General features: G+C 38.5%; 1 protein-coding gene and 1 long non-coding RNA gene across 6 annotated transcripts in view; one reads left to right on the top strand and one right to left on the bottom strand.

Annotated features, from left to right (window-relative positions):
• The window catches only part of LOC124119305 (nuclear hormone receptor HR96-like), a 259,199-nt gene that overhangs the window by 38,482 nt on the left and 205,049 nt on the right, over positions 1-15,668 (top strand). The gene's annotated exons all lie outside the window — the stretch shown is intronic.
• On the bottom strand, positions 7,948-14,370 carry LOC124119307. Its single transcript, XR_006858618.2, has 4 exons — positions 14,271-14,370; positions 12,652-12,750; positions 12,167-12,291; positions 7,948-9,005 (listed from the first exon to the last, which is right to left on the bottom strand). It is a non-coding gene; the product is annotated as an uncharacterized LOC124119307 (long non-coding RNA).

The following is a 15,668-nucleotide window of genomic DNA, read 5'->3' as shown; positions in this document are numbered from 1 at the left end:
TCATGACCAATGCGTCATGGGCCATTGATTTACATTGCCTCTGACCTTCTAAATCTTTAAGTTGATGTACGTATTATTGAAGTGGGATTTCGCGCATGATGTATAAATGATTATGTGGTCTTCACCGAAATGCCCTATAGGATAATCCTTTGGCCCCCGAGGGACAAGTAGCTTAATCATCGATGGCGCTGGAAACATTGGTAGGATAATAACACTCATAGACCAAGAAAGGTTTATGTTGGGTTTAGTGGCCGCAGGCATTATTGTTGACAATTTGTATTGGAGAGCTGTAGGTAGATGATAGGGAATGGATTTGGGATGTTTATGTGATGATAATGATGATAAATACCATGATTGAATGATTATAGCAGTAAATGAACAATGGTACAGCAATTGTAAATGGTGGCATGATGACGGTGGTGGGGGATACCGGAAGGAAATGAAACACGATAATTGTTTGTTGTCATTATGATGATTATGAGTTAAAAGTTGGAATGATTATGAAATGAAAAGAAGTTAAGGTGAGTGAGTGAGTTTTGATTAACGCTGCTTTGAACAGTATTCAAGTTATATCACTTGTCAGCTTTATGTGGGAGGAAAGCCTGCAGTGATGCAGGTCTCAGATGTTTACCACTGTGGTGAAACCACGAGCACGGTGCTGACAAACCCAGAAACATAATCATCATGGACCAGGATTCAGACCCATGGGTATAAGTTTCCCAAAGGATTCAACTCTGCACAGTGAATTGCGGTGCTTTAGAAGACTGGGCACCCGTGGCATCTAATTGGGATCATGATGATGATGATGTGTATGTTTTTTTAATGCCGCACTCAGCAATATTCCAGCTATATGACTGTGGTCTGTTCATAATCGAATCTGGACCAGACTGACATCACGAGCATCGATCTATGCAATTGGTATTCTCACTCACTCACTCACTCACTCACTCACTCACTCACTCTCACCCACTCACCCACTCACCCACTCACTCACTCACTCACTCACTCACCCTTCTGTGCAGCCAATCATGGTGCAATGTACTTTCAGCAATCAGCACAATATATACCCACTACCAAAAGAAACGCGAACCATAGAAACATATTGACAAGTATGAATGTTAAGAAAAGATGTTTCCAATGTGAACCAATTTTTGTCAAAACTAATAATCAGTCAAGTGTTATGACAGAGTATGTTTATCATGATATGTTGCATGTTATTTCCAAATTTTACACTCTAATCCTGCACAAGACAAATGGTATATCTCAAGTCATGGGTTTATGATGTCACATGTGATGCGTTCACGACCATCGGTTCAAACAACATACCAGGATGTTCGTATGTGCATAAAACCAATCTAATATTTCTTGAATATGAGTAATATATATATATTGACCAGCCTGTATGGTATTCGCATTTCTTTTGTTGAGTATAATATTGTTCTTTCTTACCCATGTTATAATCAGTGGGTTCTGGTGAATAATACTTCAAGATCCTCATCTCACACTTCATTAGCAATCAGCGAAGGAAAAACCACGTTATCTTATCCTAATTCCCTTGTCAAAAAGACAGTTCTATTAGATCATCTTTGTGGCGTCTCCGAGTTTGTCTGCCTCCAACCTCTCAGCATGGACCCAATATTTCCATAATTTACACAGATCTGCCCTTCATTTACAAATTGGCTATCATGTTCCTGTCCGGGAATGAATATGTTTGGATACAATTAAACCAATTTCATTGTTGTGTCTGTGTTTTGATAGTTTGTGGTCGACAGCCCACAGACACGAATCATCCACAAAAGGAAAATATATTCGACATTTGACATTTGCACTTCCTGAACACTGTACTGTGGTGATAAACATGGAAGTTATTGTTTGCACTACCGGGGCAAATATTTTGGCTTCCAGTTCTCGTAATGTGATTATGGATGATACCAGGTCACAGAACAGCGCAGTGTTTCTTGACTAAATAAATTTGTACATATTATCAAGAAATTCCTGATTTCTTTCAAGTGTGTTTCAAAACAATATTGAGTCAACATATTTCACCGTGATGAGAAGACGAGGGTCTCGTCGAGTGTTTTTGAATCTGGCGAGGTTTGCCGATGACAAACACAATGTCAAAATATCACTGGCTGGCTTGAAAGCTACATCGAAGAAGTGTACATACGGCCAGAATAGAATGTTATTTCTCGCTTTGTGGGTAAAAAATCGGCAAATATTTCAGCAAGTAGGAAGCGGAGAGGCTGCAAGGGACGGATGTTAGTAGACTTGCACAAGTCTCCAAGGCAATAATTGTAAGTTTAATCATAATTTCTAGATTATGTAAATAATAAGAACAAACTGTCCCTCTGAGATACAGGAGTACTAGACTTGCCTATTAGGAGGATAGAATTACTGCACATACATGAACTTTTCTTCCAGTACAGCCTTGGAACAAGGCTAGGTTGTTAGTGGGGAGTGGGAGACAACTTGGCTAACTCCTTCCTTCACAGGTTGCCCAGTGTAGATGATGGAGTCTCTTATATCCCCTTGTGTTTGTATTGGTATATTGGAACATTTTTTCGTGAAAGGAAATGATTCTTGCAATCGTGCCATTTACAAACCTGTTTACATATAAACAATTTTCTTCAATAGAAATATGCAACGAATTATACACAAGTCTTTGAAAGGCATTTAGAAGTGATACACACGAGGAAGAGAATTTATGGATGTCAACTTTTTCATTATGAGGAACACAACTTTTTAGAGTACATACTTACACCTTCCCTTGTTAAGTTTCAACCTTTGTTTCAACCTATGTTATCTTATTTCTTGTGTTGTTCTTACATGTACATATATATGTTCTCTGCCTCATAGCATTCATTCACCTGATGAAGGAGCATGTATATACTTTGAAACGTTGTGTTACTCATAATAAAGAAGTTGACATCCATGAATTCTCCCCGTGAATTATGCACACATATACTTGGCAAAGGAAGTTAAAAACAACCAATGTTTTCACGTGACTATAGTTCTTGTCATTTCTTGCTTGTATGGTGTATAGTGCATTGGGTCTTGAAGCCTTATGACGTACTTACTATGATTACATTCACTGTTCTATTTTCTTGCTGAGTGAGTGAGTGAGTGAGTGAGTGAGCTCTCAGGCCCCTTTAACCAACCGTGGTTGTGGACACGAGACATGCACCCATGGGAATAAAACCTGGGTCTTCATCGTGATGAGCAAGTGCTTTAACCTCTGGGCTATCCCACAACCCTTTATCTTGTCTTAAAATGGAGTTCAATTCCATTGTTGGAACACAGGCAAATTTCGTTCATCTTCACAAATGCCACGATATTGCTTGAATAATTACGACATAATCTCTCCCACAAACTCCACAAAAACGTAATCAGACTATGTATTTCAACAGGAGCCACTAACATCATGGTGCATAATACCACTTTATTGAGTCCGTTTTATGTTTGCATAAGAGTCTATTGGTCGTAAAAATTCTTATTATATGCTTTTAAATGCACATGGTTGCAGGGACATGTAATTTATTGCGATTGGATGTCTGGGAATGGTACGTGTACACACTGGCTGTCCGAGTCTCAGTGGGGAGACAACTCTGCTGTACACTCAACGACCTCATCCCTCGACAATATCTCTCATTTCTATGTATATATCAGTGAGTATGTTGAGTTTGTTAGGTAATAAATTTAACTATCTTAACCCTTTACACCAGACAACTGGCTGTTGGTGTATTGCCTGGCTGTGGAGTGTCAGTGGATATAATGCGTTAAGTTATAAACTTGTTGTTGACCCAATAAATCCACACTACCTTGTAGGAGCCAGTAGTTATCTGTACAGGTCACCTGGTTGAATACTACATATATAACGGAGAACACAAACACGAGATTATCGGTACATTCTACAAGGCCCTTCAAATACTTAGGAAGCCAATCAGGAACTTGGATCCCGGAATATTTTTGTCACATTTGTAAACAGCTGAGCAAATCTAATATTATTTAAAAATTGTTTTTTTTACCTCCCAGCTTGAAATTGTTAGGACATGTATCCTGAAACAGAAATACTTTTGTTTGTGGGCTTGATGGATGATTCTTGTTTAATGCTGCATTCAGCAGTATTTAACCTGTATGATTGGGGTCTGTAAATAATCAAAACTGGACCATGAAACCAGTGACTGACATCATGAGCATTTTGGATATGATGACATGTATCAAGTCAGAGAGTCTGACCACCAGATCCCGTTGGTCACCTCTTATAACAAGCATGGGTTGCTGAAGACCAGTTGTAACCCAGATCTTCATATGTGTAATATGTTTTGATAAACAAACATTTCCTATTTAGTGGATACAATGTAAAGTTTTTGAATTAAGTAGCTCAATGCTTATCAAACTGTAGAAGGTCAAGACTGTTTCTTGTATCCATGGGCCAATATATAAACTTCAAACTTTGTGTTTAAAAAGTGGAATTTCATATGAATATCATGTTTTGCCTACTCAAGCACCTTGTTGTTTCTGTGTAGCACACCACATTCAGCACCCCATGGCCAGGAACGAATACACACAGATAGCAAGTCTCAACATTTCTCATAAGAATTGTTCACTAAATTCATTTATGTGCGAGACAATATGTCAAAGTCATTTTGTATATTGGAGAATTTCGATCTGTAAATTATTCAAGAAATTTAAAAAAGTATTTTGAATCTGTTCAATGATGCGACATATATTCCTTATTACAGCTAGAGTCTCTGTTTACACTGCCATGATCAGAGGAAGAAGGCGACAATGAACAGAGACCATGGTCTCCCAGAAAGATGCAATCATCTTGCAAGGGATGAATATCTCCTGCTTCTTTAATTCATCATTTCTATTCAGACCCTGTGCTTCTGTCCCTCAGGGATGGTACCTATTGATGGTGGGGGTGGTTATTGGAGGGGCAGTACCTGTTGATGGTGGGGGTGGTATTGGAGGGGTGGTACCTATTGATGGTGGGGGTGGTATTGGAGGGGCGGTACCCTTTGATGGTGTGGGTGGTATTGGAGGGGCGGTACCCTTTGCAGTTAGTGGCACAAGCCCAAACTCTCCCTGTCAGCATCCCCCCTCTCACTGAATCTGATACTCTTTAGCCATGATCTTATCAGTTGTTCCCCTGCTCCAGTGAAGCAGGCATGGGCAAGCTGGTCCAAGTTTGTTTACTTTAGGGCACTGATGGCATGGGCCAGCTTGACACTCAAGGATTGAAACATAACTCTCCAAGACAAAACAGTGAAACTACAGTGACCAAATCAACTCTTTGAAAAACGTTTTGGAGGTAATAATCATAATAAAGTGTCTATTCACTGGAAACTGACATCCCTTGACCAATATTTAAATCATGTTCAATGTGGTAAGCATTTATATATATCGGGTTTAAACCCAATTAGGTAATTCATTAGCCATTACTAATGATGGTAGTTTTGGGTTAGGTTCATACTCATAGGTATGTTAGTAGACTAACCCTTAGTCTTTATAAATTTGATAGAAACCAATAACGCCAATAACTTGAAAAAGAGCCACACTGAGATGAGAGATTCAGCTTTTAGAAAAATTTACACTTGCTTCATGTTTTAGGGCTATAGCATTTTAGTAAGGGAAAGGCAGAAAGGAAACTAAAAAGCTTGAGATTCTGTGAGGCAGACTAGTGTTTTAGTAGTATTCTGTTCAACTTGCTCTTTCAGTGAAAAATTGAAAAATGGATTTATACTGGAGCAAATTTACAATATGTTCGCCACTACAAATAATGTTCAAAACTGTTTGACTGCCGTGAACACACAATGCCATTTAGAAAGTGGTCAAATGTAACAAATGTTATATTTGGGATAACACTGGTAGTCAACTGATAGTCTAGATCACATACTTTGTGTACCCCTCTGACAAGTGTATATTGGCAGGGCTCCCATGGCAAGTTGTCGGACTTCCATTTTTGTTTAAGCCTCGGTGGCTGAATGGGTTAGATCGCTGACTTTGTGTGCTGGCGATTAGGTGCCTTACTCTGGCAGTGTGGGTTCGAATCCTGGACGGGACTCAGCCCGAAAAAGTACGAGAATCTGTACTTTGCAAAGAAAGCGTTATCCCAAATATAACATTTGTTACATTTGACCACTTTCTAAATGACATTGTGTGTTCATAGCTTTCGGCCATGGGAGCAGTGCCAATTTACACTTGTCAGGGGGGTACTCAAAGTACGTGATCTAGACAAGTTGTCCGACTTTCATTTTTGTGGAAGCCTCGGTGGCTGAGTGGGTTAGATCGCTGACTTTGTGTGCTGGCGATTGGTGCGTCACTCTGGCAGTGTGGGTTTGAATCCCGGAGAAACTGTACTTTGCAAAGAAAGTGTTATCCCAAATATAACATTTGTTATGTTTGACTGCCACTTCAGATTATTAAAAGGAGATATTATATGCCTCAATAACCTCCTCATAATCTAACGTAGCAATGTAGAATGGTTCCTCAAACCTTTTTGAGAATAATATGATGGGTAAAAATTTAAACTATATAATTAGTGGGTTTAATAAGTAGCGAATATATTGCAAAGTTGTACCCGTGCCAATATACACTTGTCAGAGTGGTACACGAAGCTTGTGAGTACCATTTGTCAAACTTCCATTTTTGTCCCAGATGGGACTCAACTCCAAAAATTACTAGGGTTTGCACTTTACAGAGAAAGTTTTATCCCAAATATGACATTTGTTACTTTGTACTTATTTATGTTTTAAATACTCTTTGCCATCAAAGTTAGAAGAAATAGGGATGACTATGGTATTTACATGAAAGGAAAACCAAGATGAAACTATTTCTATATACATGTAGTTTGTTTTAACTGAACTTCTCACATCTACATGAATGTCACCAGAAGACCACGTGCACCACATGTACTGGGAAGTAACATGAAGTCTATTGCACCTGCAGGTTTATGAACACGCTTATAGCCCTTGAAAGATATTTCTTATTATGTCAAATGTTGAATCCAGTTAGTATATACTGTTTCTGCTTCATGTAAAAAACCCACTTGATTTGTTAATTATGAACATTTGTTTTAATTATTCATCAATATCTACTGTACTTTTGATATTTTCGTACACAACTGACAAGATAAATGTTACATGGCAGAAGAGTTATACTTTGTAATATGTCTTGCCTGCTTTTGAAAGCATTTATAAGGCCATTGTGTTACGCATAATAAATTTAAATTTAAATGGGTTGTCTACAAGTTGACCAATATCTTTTTTTTTTATCTGCTGAACATTTAAATGTTTCGAAAGTAGTTTAAAATAACCAAATATCAATATTTTAAAAGAGGACAATTATTTTCTGGACTCACATACATGTCGTCTGCTACAGAAGAGCTTGTGGTCATTAATCAGATGTGACACCCCAGGGAAGCTGGCAAGAGGACCCCTGCTGATAGCGGGAGTTTTGGGGGGACTGGAATGCAGTTAGCTGTTCCTCACTTTGAGGATTTCAGAGACCCTTATTCCACTAAGTGTTTGATGGTGGGGGTGGTATTGGAGGGGCAGTACCCTTTGATGGTGTGGGTGGTATTGGAGGGGCAGTACCTATTGATGGTGGGGGTGGTATTGGAGACGGGGTGATGTCAAGTGTTGTGTGGTCTGGGAGTAGAAGATGGGGTGTTGGGTAGGGTGACACCAACTGATGGTGGGTCCAGGCATAGAGGACAGGCGAGTGGGCTGTGTCTGTCTGTGTCAGGGGAGAGGCAGAGAGAGATACACTGTTGGTGGCTCTAGGAGTCGGGACCAGGGTTGCTGAGGCAGTGAAATGGGCGTCCTGATGGAGAAGAGCGTCAGTACTTACACGAGGGGGTTGGTGGTTGGGTGAACTAGCACATGGTTGAAATGATGACTGTGAGAGCGAGTGTTGTATTTGTCCAAGATTGGAGGTTAATAGCCGCTAGGTGGGGGCCGGCCAGCTGATTGTAGGGGGGGCGCCACACTGCACCGGTCTGTAACGACCTACATACTCCTGATGCAAAGACCGAAGTGGCCTTGTGCTCAGACAGGGAGATGATGGAGGCTTATCACTGCCACATGGCAACGAGGGTAGACATGCTGGGGCTTCTGGGAATTGTTGTGGGGATGAAGAACTGTTTTTGTAACAGCAGCATAGGTGGATATGCTGTGGGCTCCTTTGTTGGGAATTGTCCTAGGGATAAAGATGTGTTCTTGTTACAGCAGCATGTGTTAGAATTTCTTGGACTGGTGGTATGGGTGAACTTGTGACCATGTGTGGCCACGTGTTTCAGACCTGAAATATAGACTTGATCTTGTCTCCTTTGAAGTTAAAATTTTAGGTGAGTGGCCCTCAGCAGTATGTGAGTGAGTGAATTTTTACATCATGCTCAGCAATATCCCAACATTATCACAATCAGGTACACCAGGAAATGATGTGGATGTGTGAGTGAGTGAGTGATTATTTTTTTCCATCAATATTGCTACAGCGTTCACTAAGACATGATTTCCCAATTAATACCCACATGGAGATGTTCTGTGGGATGAGAGACCATTTTCACTCCCAGACTACCCACCACCCCTTGGTGTCAGCCATCTTGTCTCTGTCATAAACATAGGTGGACATTAAGCATCTGCTGACTGCTAGACTCGCTCTGCTCCTAGAAATTCCATTTGACTTGAAAGGACGTCCAATTTACTTGACAAAGCCACTGTGACATAGTATTGTGGAGAATGTCCCTGGTTGCCTGTATGGAGGAAGGGTGGAGGGGGGCTGCTGGATCAGGTGGCAGAGCGGGCACTGATGTGCCTTGCATGGATTCATCCCTACAAGATGGCTGGAAGCATCGGAATACCATTGCCACATAACAAGAGGCAGCGCTATGTGCGCCTTCCAAATAGTGTTGTAGCAAGAGGTGGTAGATGTAGACTTGATGTGTGCTCCTTGTGAATGGGATTGAAGGAAAAGGTGGCACATCTTGACTTGCTGTGTGTCTCCTGTAAAGAGAATTAAGGCAAAAGGTGGAACATCTAGACTTGCTGTTTGTCTCCTGTTTATAGGATTGAAGCAAGAGGTGGCACATCTAGACTTGCTGTTTGTCTCCTGTTTATAGGATTGAAGCAAGAGGTGGCACATCTAGACTTGCTGTGTGTCCCCTGTTTATAGGATTGAAGCAAAAGGTGGTACATCTAGACTTGCTGTTTGTCTCCACATCTAGACTTGCTGTGCCAGAAAGTAATCCGTGCAGTAATGTACAACTGTGTTAAAGCTAGGTGGTAATTATGTTGTTCTCCAGGTTCAGAAACTACCCCCCACCCCCAACCCACCCCACCCAAAAGAAACCAGAAATGAAATTGTGTATGAAGAAAAAAAATACATGATACATGTACTATTTTCAGAAAGTTAAATTACTTGTTTTCAGAATGTGAATTGTCGATAATCGACAAGAAAGTACACAGTATTTTTAATGCTATATTAAATCTGCAAGTTTTCAACATAAAACATCTAAAGTTGACACACAGAAAGTATAAAAGTGTACCGTCTACAGAATCAATCAACTCACATTTTAGGATAGCATCTCTTTATGTTGGTAATTGTTTACAACATGAGATTGAGTGGTAGATTTAGGTTCAAATGTTATGTGGAGTGATATTGATATGTGGGCACTTGCAAGACTGAACAAGTAGGGCAGCACGGAATGTAAGACACCAGAGTGTATGGCTGAGAGATTTGGTGGAATATCCAGCAGAGGACAGTTGTCTAGTGATGTCTGTGTTGTTCAAATAGAACAACTTCTCTTGTCTTGTCTTTTAAAATTGCATCTGTCCCGTAATGGAACGTTTCTGCAATAAATATTATCTTATCTTATCTTATCTTATCTTATCTAGAAGCCTTAGTATGAACATTGAAATGGCAGTCTTCAGTCTGATAATGCAGCTCTGAACTATTACCTAAATAAGAAACAATGTCGGCAGTTTCTGTTTTCTGAGTGTACTGAAATTCTGCATAAAAATACAAAACATCCTTGCAAGTTTCTGTCATTTTTAAAAGATCTTCGTTCTGTTAATAATAATGCATGGAATGGAAAAGTCTTGAATGATTTTAGTAATATGATAAAATTGCAATCTTTACGGAGTCTGTTTTTCATGGAGTTTTCATTTGGGGTGATATGTGCGTTGGTTTTTATGAGTTCTAAACTAGATTGTTAGCATTTTTGATTAACCCTTATTGTGATTTTATTGGCTGACTCGTCAGATGACATTAATTTGAATCATTCAGACATGTTCAAGTGATGTACACTCATTAGTTTTAAGAGAAACAGTGCATAAAGCTGTCTATTGTAAATTATCAGCATTCCAAAACCAGTCTTCTTCTTCCAATGACTTGAGGACCCAGGAATTACAAACACGGACACATCATCAATGGAAATTCCCAGAAAAATCTGAATTTCCTACAGACAGCTGACTGTCCCAGGCTATGCAGTTCCAACTGCCTCCCAGGCTAGGCTGTTTTTCTGTTAAAGGAATCAATTTTTTTGAAGTCCTAGCTGTCAGTGAGTAATGATAAGTATCTCATAATAGGTCTTCTGTTTCTGAGGCCTTGGTTCCGGGAGTTTGGTGGCAGGACAGACATTTACCCCAATACATGTTTGTGAAAATAGATATCCCTCATGTTCTTCCATTTCCATGGCCAAAGCTGGGGGAAAATGAAAACAATATGGAAAAACTTTGTGTGTGAGTGATGAGCCATTTTGTGTGAGACATGGAAAATTAAAAGGGGGAAATGTGTTTGAAACGCATACAATGTCTACAAAATGAATGAGTTCGTCTGTTTCTTATGGATGAGCTAGCTTCTAATGGAGAGGTGATTGATTGTCAGGAATGGTTTTCTTGATGACTATTTAAAATTGGTATTATTTTCTTGACCATAATTAATGTGTCATTTTGCAAACTGCATCTTGGTTTTTGGTGTGGTTTTTTTCTCATGCTGATATTTGATGTTTGATTAAATATGAACTTTTGAACAATAAAGCACAACATATTGGGGCAATTTTATTCAGCAGTCTACAGTTTTCCTATGGTGAGACTTTGACTTTTATATATGTATGTATACCTGGCAGAGCTAATCTACGTAATTACAAAAGCAGTTTTAAGTTTGAAAAAGAGAAAGTCGAACTTAATATTCTGTGTGTTGAAAAAAGTTAATCTTTGGAAATCTCTTAAATCTTCCTAAAAATTGTGTTTAGTAGCCATGCTTACATCTACTTGCCATGCTGTGTTTAAATGACCTAAACATGAATTGTGTCTTCTGTGTATTGTGATGAAATAATGATTAATTAACCCTCCTAATATCAGGGAATATTTTATAATGAGAATGTTAATGATTCAATTTGATACAAGCTTAATTTAAGCTTAACGTAATTGGTATTTTATCAGTATCTGTGGGAGGCATTGCTGATGTGATATACCTGGAATACTGAGGAAGAGAATGTGTGGATTTCAGCTTCTTTATTATGAGGAACTCAACATTTATGAGTATATGCTTAACCCTTCTCGGGTGAATGAGTAAGTATATACTCTGAAACATTGTGTATGTAAGTTGCGTAACTATCATGTGACTGTGATATGACTTGAATATTGCTGATGTGATATAACTGAAATATTTGCTGATTTGATATGACTTGAAAATTGATAATGTGATATAACTAGAAAATTGCTGATGTGATATGACTGGAATATTGCTAATGTGATATATCTGAAATATTGCTGATGGGATATAACTGGAATATTGCTGACTGTAATATAACAACAATCATTACTCCTATCTGCGTTAGGTACAGTTTAACACCACCTGGTACACATTGATTATAACTTTCTGCTGTAAAGGTCAAGAGGAATGTCTGTTGATGGACAGCAATATTAAGTAAGCTAAGACAGATGATCGAAGTGTAGGAAGTAGAAAAGCTTCACTCAATGTTCCTTTTCTGATTTTGTATGAGTACATAAGCAATAATATATAGCAATATTGTTTTGTTTTAAATAAGAAATTTCGGATTTGCTGTGATCATTGTGATTTTAGATACTAAATAATATTGAGGTTTTTTTTAAACATATATTTAGCAATTTAATGACATTGTGCATTGAGATGTCAAGGCTACCTGTAGAGGATCAATTTCTGTCAGTAGTTTGTCTCAGATGGTCATGTCTCCTGGTGTGATGAAGCTGACAGGGAGACAACTCTTGCATGCCAGGAAAGAAACCTCAATAGACTGACAGTGATGACCTGGGGGTGTTTTGGTATTGAAATTATTCATACATTTTTTACCATCAGAAATATATAATCATACCAAAAGATATTTACAAATTATTCACAAACAAGAGAATGATATTGATGTAGTTAGGAAACAATTTTGAATTTGTTCATGTTTTTAGCCTGCTCTGTTCATGACATTTCCTTAGATCTCACATTCCAAAGGGTCTCTCTACTTAAATCCCTTATTCCAACCTCAGCTATTTAAGCACATAGCCCAGTGCATAACAATATGTAAGTGCAGGCTGACATTTGGTGAACTGAACTAACTGTCCGTTTCTTCTCTAATAATGCTACAATATATCCAGCCCACTAGGTCGCCTATAAACAGACCGACAGGTCTCCAGTTCTCCCCCATCACCGGCTCTGTTTGTCCAGCAACAAATGTCAGGGAGCACCTGCTCACAACATCCTCGTCAAGTATCAAACGCGCTGAAAAAAGGATGTGTTGAAGTCAAGTTTGTTATTCGGTAGGAAATATATGCTACTCAAAAGAACTTAAGGAACACCTGAATCTTTTATATTACTATAGTTAATGTGTCATGACTCAAAAGAAGTTAAACAACACACGATTCTTTCATATTACTATACAGTTAATGTGTCATGACTCAGCTTTATTGAGTAGTGTGTGTGTTTGATAAAGACACGTAGATCTTTTTTGATCTGTGATATACTAGGACAATATTTTGTTGCCCATGAAATCTTTGTGATACATTTAGACTATCATCTAGTCTCTGAAATGAACATCTCTTACAGAAAAAGCAGTTGCAAGATTATCTTAATAAAATATAATAAAAAGTATCTCAGAGACTAGACTTGCACACTATTATAGACTTGCTTGGGCTGTTGGATATATTTGTTCAGGGTCTGTATGACTATATGATGCATTTGCAATCTATTATTTGTAGCAAAGACTCTGAGGAGGAAGTCATGTAGGATATTTTCAGTAGCTTTCATGTCTCTCAATTTGTACTTACTATGGAGAATCTAAATAATAGTCTTCACCTGTCAATTTTAGCAAAAATATTTTTACTTGTTTTCCCACAAATTATCAGTAGGCAGTTTATTAGTTTTGAAGGTACATGTATGATTAATGAGCATTCATGATTTCTTGATATATATTTGAATTATTCAACTCTGCTACAAAATTGGGTGTGAGAATTATGGGTGAAGTGCACTTACACATGCCGAAAGCCCTGTCTTAAGTGATAGTTAGCTTGTTAATGAATACCCCCAAGTCTACATAGTTCTCAAATAACCAGGTTTTCTCCACAGAAGGCCATTACGTCCTTTGTTAGAGGGTGTGAAGTTTTGTTAGGTCTGCTGGTTAAAATTCTCCATTGTTGTGGCTGGTATTGTTTCCCTTGGTTGTATATGTCACATGTTCCTGACAACTACCCATATTTGAAATATGGAAATGGGAGGCTTCAGGTGATACCACAGGTTTTAATTGCTTGTAGACCTATCAAAGTGTAAATTCATGTTAATTGCTCCCATCTGAATCCCCAGTGACAGTTGGTACCTCCAAACCCCATGCTGGTTGTAGCAGCGAGAAGAAGTTGAGGATTGGTTGGTTACCTTGTGGCTGATTGTTGTTTATCATCGTATCATAACAGTACGGATATTATCAACCAATGGTTTGCCTTGCATGACTCATGACTCGTTGTTAACATCTTCGCTGTCAAGTGGTCGGGTTTCTATTCTGAGAGCAATTTCTGAAGCCCATGTCTGGTGTCTCCCTAAGTGATATTGCTAGTATATTGCTAATTGTGGCATTAAACCTAACTCACTCACTCACTCACTCACTTGACGTCACACTCACTCACTCTATCAGTTATTTTGCTGACTGCAGTTCACATTTAAAGTCACACCTCATTATATAATAATAATTGCATTTCATTGGAAATGATAGAGATTAGGAAATAATGTTAATCGCTTCATGTCTTACTTACCAAGCCACAATCAATATGTGCTTTCAGCATCTGGCACCAGTTCTGTAGATATTTCACTTGCACATAGCGTAGCCCGGACACATCTGGGAATGTTTTCCAGTTGGCTGGCTGGCTTGTAATACCCAATGATACTTAACCACCAATGCATATAAAGGAAAGGTTCGGCGGAAAATGTCAACAAAGCTTCAATCGATGTGGTTGCACAATACTTTCACACATATTTTTATGCAGTTTCGAATGGTGCATTAGAGCATACATATCAAATTCTGATTAATGTATCTAGGAAATGAAATTTGGTAATTATGTGATGGCATTTTCCTTGTAGTCTGGTGGTGATCAGCAAGGTATTATTTTTGGTTATAATTCAATATGACAATTGAGTGAGTTAGGTGGCTTTGAAAAGACTTTCAGTTATGTTCTGTTTTATGTGGGAGAAAAGACAACTTTGATGAAACCCACAGCGCGATTGTGTTACAGACAGACCAAGGATCATAATAAGGGTGAATCTGGGTATCCATGAGTAGCAGATCCTGCCATGACAAGGGAAAGCAACTGGTGTCACTTTGTTCCCTTATTTTTTTCCATGAATATGTAAGTGAACGCTGCTCACTGCGATGCGGTGCTTGTTAGTTCTTGTTGAAAAGGCAACTTGCCTGGCATGTGACACTTGTTGAGTAGCCTTTTAAAAAAAGAAATTCACTTCCTTTTACCGCTGTTGTTTTTTGTAAGGCTAAGCAACTGGTGGGATATGTGAGACTGTGAGCCATGTGGTTGAAGGAAAGACATTTTGAAAAACTGCCATTTGTAAGTCTTTGAAAGAGCTTATTGATTGCTGTTAAAATTTCTACTTTGACAGATGCTGAGTAAGTCCGTCCCCAAAATGTCATCATTCTCCTTGCACTGATGAGGAGCAGTTTGGAGCTCGTGAAGTTAATTGGTTAAGCTTCCTATATGTGCACTTACATGTTTTGAACAAATGGCATTAACTTATTTTTCAATTCTCTGATGTCTGAAATATTTGTAGCTTGGATGGAATTAATAGTGCTTATCCAAAATTATAAAATCTTTCTGATTGAAAATTACTGTTTATTTACAGGCTAATGTCTTGATATTGTGGAATTTGGTACAAGGATTTTTAAAATAATGACATAATAGGCAAAAAATATTTCCGTCGAACGAGAATTGTCTTTGCTGTTTTACACATCATGTGAGTTAGCTCCCTTAGACGAGGCCCCCCGGCAGACATTGTTACTATGATAATGTACCCACTAAAGTTATAATAAGCTATTCGGTCCTTGCCAAGAGGCATATTTGATTACTTCTGACAATTGAATAGGATGATAAGTAATAATATGAGTATACTCTAGAATGGATACTCTTTAAGATTAGTGAGAATTG

Source organism: Haliotis rufescens, unplaced genomic scaffold (assembly GCF_023055435.1).
Source record: "Haliotis rufescens isolate VD_foot unplaced genomic scaffold, xgHalRufe1.0.p SCAF_27, whole genome shotgun sequence".
Lineage (NCBI taxonomy): Eukaryota > Metazoa > Mollusca > Gastropoda > Lepetellida > Haliotidae > Haliotis > Haliotis rufescens.
This window is presented reverse-complemented; position numbering and strand designations above follow the sequence as displayed.